Source organism: Dipodomys ordii, unplaced genomic scaffold (assembly GCF_000151885.1).
Source record: "Dipodomys ordii isolate 6190 unplaced genomic scaffold, Dord_2.0 Scaffold116, whole genome shotgun sequence".
Classification (NCBI taxonomy): domain Eukaryota; kingdom Metazoa; phylum Chordata; class Mammalia; order Rodentia; family Heteromyidae; genus Dipodomys; species Dipodomys ordii.
This window is the reverse complement of record NW_012267332.1, coordinates 1,707,186-1,713,976: the sequence shown is the minus strand read 5'-3', so window position 1 is coordinate 1,713,976 and position 6,791 is coordinate 1,707,186. Positions and strand designations below refer to the sequence as shown.

General features: G+C 42.8%; 1 pseudogene; it reads right to left on the bottom strand.

The window, feature by feature from the left end:
- Window positions 1–802: 802 nt before the first annotated feature.
- LOC105995205 overlaps window positions 803–6,791 on the bottom strand; it is a 17,555-nt pseudogene continuing 11,566 nt past the window's right edge.

Genomic DNA, 6,791 nt, shown 5'->3' with positions numbered 1-6,791 from the left:
CTTTTTTCTTTTTGCTTATGTGGTGCTGAGGAATCTAACCCAGGGCCTCATGCATGCAAGGCAAGCGCTCTACCACTGAGCCACCTTCCTAGCCCCACTGCTTTATTCTTCATTCTTATTTCTTTTCTACTTTTAGAAGATTTTTATTGTTATTTTAAAAGTGAAGTGCAGAGGGGTTACAGTTACATAGTCAGATAAAGAGTACTTTTCTTTTGGGACAATCCCCTTCCCTCACTTTCCTCCAATTTTTCCCTCATATCGCCACTCATAACTTGTACAGTTCATTTTCAACATAGTGTCCAGAGAGTACTAACTTTTTTTTGTTCACCTTTTGTTCCTCCATTTCTGTGTTTCCCCTAACCCTCCCAATGACAGATAATTGAGGGAAAAAAAGACAAATAGAAAAGAAAAACAGCAAAAAAGAAAAAAAAACTCATCTCCTTTTGCAAACAGATTTTAGCAGGTGCCCTGTCCTTCCTTCCTTCCTTCCTTCCTTCCTTCCTTCCATCCTTCCTTCCTTCCACCAGTCTTGGGGCTTGAACTCAGGGCCTGGGCACTGTCCCTGAGCTTCTTTTGCTCAAGGCTAGCACTCTACCACTTAAGCCACAGCACCACTTCTGTTTTTGTTTTTGTTTTTCTGTGTATGTGGTACTAAGGAATTGAACCCAGGGCTTCATGCATGCTAGGCAAGCACTCCACCACTAAGCCACATTCCCAGTCAGAGATTTGCTTTTATGGGTTTTAGTTTTAGCACATTTTATTTGTCTCTGCAATGTTCTTTTTGTTTGTTTTGCTTTTAGAATTACTTTACTATAAGTGCTACAGAAATAAAAACACAGAAGGATAACTGGAGGCTAAAATGAAAGCAAACCTTTCACTCTTAATCTTCTTTTTTATCATTGACCAGCCTGCCTCATTTGTATTTTGCTATTTTACAACTGACTTATCCAAGTCTACCTAAGTATGACAGCTCCTAAATGCTATAGGAAAGAAACCGTATGTATTCTTCAAAATGATAAGAATCTCAGTATAGATTTAATAAAAAAAAAAGAGATACTATTTCCAGTGTAGTTCATACTAATCATCAATAAAAACCCTTAAGCAAATAACTGCAAGTACAAATTATTTTACAAAGTAAGTTTGGTAACATTTAATCACACATGACAAAAATAAGTATACATAATATAGTTAAGGGTGCCAGTATCAGTTTACATTTTATAGAAATACTGTGCTTCTCTTCTATGACTAAACTTGTCATCTCCCAACTGATGACAGAGCTCAATAACACAATCAAAATCACCAGATGCCAGTGGCTCCCACCTTTAATCCTAGCTACTAAGGAGGCTGAGATCTGAGAATCTCTGTTCAATTCTGTTCAAAGATTATCTACGTAGATAATACCAGAGAGACCCTTATCTCTAATTAGCCAGCAAAAAGACAGAAGTGAAGATATGGCCACCAAGTGGTAAAACAAATGGCCTTGAGCCAAGTGGAAGTGTGAGGCCCAAAGTTTAAGCCCTAGTACTGGCACTATATACGTCATAATAATAAGGAACAAAAATCCTATCAAATGATGGCTGGGACTTTTATGTCAAGGGGTTGGTATTCTCTGCCTGCAGCAGGTAAGTTGCTGGCTTTCCACAAATGACTTTTTGAGCTCCTTGAATGTTACACTGAAACCAAGTATTTCTGGCTATGGCAAAGCACAGTTTCCTATTCAGTGAAGAAGAAATAATAACCACAAACCACTTCTTTCAAATACCAAATTGTGACCAAATCTTTGGGCTGAAGATAATCTCTAGCTTTTTGATTTTGCTCCTCAAATCTTGACAGATAACCTTCTTATTTAAAAAAAATCTTTTTGTCCTATATTTTCTTTTTTTTTGGGGGGGTATCCAGTCATGGGGCCTGAACTCTGGGCCTGGGCGCTGTCCCTCAGCTCTTCAGCTCAAGGCTACCGCTCTACCACTTGAGCCACAGCACCACTTCAGGCTTTTTTCTTTTTGCTTATGTGGTGCTGAGGAATCGAACTCAGGGCCTCAGGCATGCAAGGCAAGCGCTCTACCACTGAGCCACCTTCCCAGCCCTGTCCTATATTTTCTTGAGTCAAGTTTCACCTTATATCACAATGAATAAAGGGAACAGGGGTTAGATACACATTTTCTATCCAATTCATAAAAATAGAAATTTTTGAAAAACTATCAACTAAAGTTTATCTACAATGTGCATTTTAACCAAAATTAGGTAAACAGGAGGACTGACTTAGCTATTAATGCGGGGGGAAGGAGGAGGGAGAGGCAAATGATGAGCTTGGCTGGTATGTTTCCGAGGTCTCAGAACTCAGGAAGAGTGATGTGGTTTGAGATAGGGTGGTAATCTCGTGAAAGAAAAAAAAGATCTGGTGAAGTTTTTTGGCTTCTACAACTGCAGAAGAGATCACCTTCCAGCTCCAGACAAAGACTGTACACAGCTACAGGTCACTCGTCCTCTGGCCTTGTCTCTTTGACTGCCTGGGTGGAGCATTTGGGGGTGACGGTGACAGGCAGGTAGGCTCAGGGAATGTGGTATCAGGCAAGGTCCAAAAAAATCTTTGCGTGATTTTCAATTAAGATCTCCACGATGGGGCTGGGAAGGTGGCTCAGCAGTAGAGCACTTGCCTTGCAAGCATGAGGCCCTGGGTTCGATTCCTTAGCACCACATAAACAGAAAAAGCCAAAAGTGGCACTGTGGCTCAAGTGGTAGAGCGCTAGCCTTGAGCTGAAGAGCTGAGGGACAGTGCCCAGGCCCAGAGTTCAGGCCCCATGACCAGCCAAAAACAACAAAAAAAAGATCTCTACGACAATATTCTGAAACTTCAAGTCCATGATGGCTGCAACGGTTTCCTCCCGTGCCCTCATTAGAGTTGGTGCAAACAGCACTCCCAAGTTTGCCACTGTCATTAGATTTTGCTTGGAGTGATTTGAAACATTTGTCAAGTGTTTCACCAAAATATCCAACATCTCTTTATTTTTCTCTGGCAGTTTGTGTACCAAGAAATGGATAGCATTTACTCGAGATTCTGGGCTGCCACTTTTGGCTGGAACAATGAAATCTCCATGTAGCTCATAAGTCATGAGAGGTTCTGGAAGACGCCTCAAATATTGCTTCAGGGTGCTTGTGATTGTTTTCACTTCCCAATCTATGGAATTCTCCAGGTCCAGCTCATTGCATGTTTTGACATCTGTCAATATACTCAGAAGTGTCTGGACCTTTGAGCTCACACCCACAACTCTGTACAATCCTTGGTCATTTATACCTCGGGTTTCCACTGCACTGATGCATTTCCTAAGAATCGTGGACCCCATCTTATCCATCTGTGCACTTCCTTCTGGTCTTGGGATAATGGCTCTTTTCAAACCATGGAACAGCGCTTCTTTTCCTCCCAGAGCTTCCAACCACTGCTTCCTTTCCTCTTCTGAAAATGCCTGCAGGGTCAGGGAAATGCCAGGCCGGTCAGCAGCTTCAATGTCAAAACAAAACCTCCTTGATGGAGTCCATATGCCTTCTGGTACATTCCTTCAAGAAGAATACTTCTCCATCCCCAAGTTTCCCCCCAGATCTGTGCTCAAATGGGATCATGTTGAATTTCTTGGCTGCCTTCCGATACATGCAGTAGTGTTTGACCCAACTGGAGCCAAACAGAGCAGGCCTTTTTTCCTGCACATACAGGTAGCCTTCTGCGGTGAACTGACTGGCACGCTTATGGTCTTTGGGATTCTGCCAGATCTTGTTCATCAGTTCTTCCACTTCCGACCTTGTGCCTTCAAACTGGTTCCATGTCACAAAACGAGACAATGAATTGCCAGGCAGAGTGGCTCACAACCATAATCCCAGCTACTTGGAAGGAAGAGATCAGGAAATCCTCTCTCTTTTTTTTTTTTTGGGTCCGGTCGTGGGGCCTGAACTCTGGGCCTGGGTGCTGTCCCTCAGCTCTTCAGCTCAAGGCTAGCGCTCTACTCTGCTTGAGCCACAGCACCACTTCCGGCTTTTTTCTTTTTGCTTATGTGGTGCTAAGGAATCGAACCCAGGGCCTCATGCATGCAAGGCAAGAGCTCAGACACTGAGCCACCTTCCCCGCCCCTCTTTTTTTAATCGCACCAGTAATGGTGCTTGACCTCAGAGACTGGGCATTCTCCCCTAGCTTTTTTGCTTAAGGCTGGCATTCTAACCCTCAAGCCATAGCTCCATTTCTAGCTTTTTGGTAATTAATTGAAGATAAGTCTCACAGACTTTCCTCCCTGTGCCGTGTTTGAGCTGCAACCCTCAGATTTCAGCCTCCTGATACCTAGGATTATAGGCGTGAGCCATTGTCACCTAGCAATGCACTGTTCTTTTACACTTAACATAAGTTACACATTTCTCCTCACTTTCTATTCTCATTTTTCCCATTCAGATCAGAGAATTACATGGGTAAGCAAATTAGTTTAAGATATTTTGTACTATGTTTTCTCATTACAATATATTCTATTCTATATTTCAGATTTAAAAAATATTTCATATTCTTTGGTATGTGTGTGTATGTGTGGGGGCTGTTGCTGGGGCTTATACTTAGGACTTGACACTCTGAAGTTTTGTACTGAAGGTTAGCGTTCTATCACTTGAGTCATAGTGCCACTTCTGACTTTTTTCTGGGTAGTTTCTTGGAGATAAGAATCTCACAGACTTTCCTTTCCCGGTCTGGCTTTGAACCACAATCCTCAGATCTCAGCCACCTGAGTATTAAAGATTATAGGCATGGGCCATAGGTGCCTGGCTTTGTTATTTTTTTTTCACCCTATCTGTGTAACTAGTTCTTGACTGTTCAGATCTTCCTCTCTCTTTTGACATTTGGAAGTGTGCAAAAACAGCCACGTCATTATTTTAACCAATTTCATCCTCAGAATTTCAGGAACAAATTGCTACATAGCTCAGGTTTCTTCTGCCTTATATGAAGACTGGAAATGGATAGAGGCTGGTAGATCTCCTAAGCTAATAACCTATCACTGTCATTTATTCCTTGCTCAACTAATATTTGGTTCCCTCGACAAATATATGTTGAGTACCCACTGTATGTAAGATATAGTTCTGGGGCTGGGAAGTTGGCTCAGTGGTAGAGTGGTTGGCTTGCATGCCTGAGGCCCTGGGTTCGATTCCTCAGCACCACATAAGCAAAAAGAAAAAAGCCGGAAGTGGTGCTGTGGCTCAAGACGTAGAGCACTAGCCTTGAGCTGAAGAGCTGAGGGACAGCGCCCAGGCCCAGAGTTCAGGCCCCACGACTGGACCAAAAAAAAAAAAAAAAGATATAGTTCTGGATGCTGAGAACTCAGTAGTTAGCAAAACATATCAAGTCCTGGCCTCCATGAGCTGAAGGAGATGCCTCCTCCCTACAGAGTAATAGAACATCTTTTTTCCTGGTGCCAGTCCTGGGACTTGAACTCAAGGACTGGGCTCTGTCCCTGAGCTTTTTCTCTCAAGGCTTTAGCTCTATCACTTGAGCTACAGTTCCACTTTTAGCTTTTTGGTGGTTAATTGGACATAGGAGTTTCTCAAGTAGCCATGAAACACTGCTGCCCAGACTGGACTGTTTTAAATAGGTGCACGATAATATCTTATTTCCCACTTTTAAGAGTGGGGAAATGCTGTCACAAGCTGGATCCATTCTATCTCTTTTTGGTCAGAATTATGCCACGTCTTTTCTTAAACCAATCACAAGCAAGAGGGAAGGGGGAGGGGAGGGGGAAAGACCTATTCATCATTCAGAGTGCCTGTTCTCTTCTTGATATTTCCCAATGCAAAGGCTATATTATCTTTTTATACCTTCTCCTTATTTACTCATGAAACTTTAAAAAAGGCATTACCCCTTAGAATTCCCTAGCCTTGACCATGTTCTTGAAAGGCCATGCACAGGCCTGTACTCTGTGTTCTGTAGGGGACAGCTAAAGGACAGGCCACAGGCGTCTCTCCCTGTTTCCAAAGGAGCTATCACAATACTGTAACTAGTCCTTTTACTGACATTTTCCCCTTTTTCCTCTCTGCAATTTCTCACTAGTGCCGACTGAAAAATGGAATGACCTTGTGTTCAGACCCAGGAGAGGTGGAAAGGAGTTATGCACTAATTTAAGAAAAGTATCTAAGCTAGGTGCTGGTGGCTCTCACCTGTAAATCTAGCAACTCAGGAGGCTGAGATATGGGGATCACAGTTTGAAACCAGGCACCAAAAAAGAAAGAGAGAAAGGGGGAGAGAGGGAGGGGAAAGATTAAAGTGACAGAAACAGAATTCTTTATATTATTTTAGAGAAATAATAAGAGTTCGTACATGGGCATGGTGGCTCAGGCTTGTAATCCCAGCTACACTAGAGGCCAATACAGGAGGATCCCAAGTTTCAGCCCAGCCTAGATCTCCATCTCAAAAAAAGGTGTGTGTGTGGGGAGGGGGGGAAACTGCATATTGTATATACACTTTTCTAATTTGGGGAGGTGAAGGGAAATAACAAAATGCTGAAATAAGGACACAGGTTCACCCATTGTAACAATGAGATGTACAAGACACTATGTTTTTTTTGTTTTTGTTTTTTAATTTTTTTTGGTCGGTTATGGGGCTTGAACTATGGGCCTGAGTGCTGTCCCTCAGCTCTTCAGCTACAGGCTGAAGTTCCAGTTTTCTGGTGGTTTATTAGAGATAAGAGTTTCACGGGGAAGTGGCGCTGTAGCTCAAGTGGTAGAGCGCTCCTCTTGAGCTGAAGAGCTGAGGGACAGTGCCCAGGCCGAGTTCA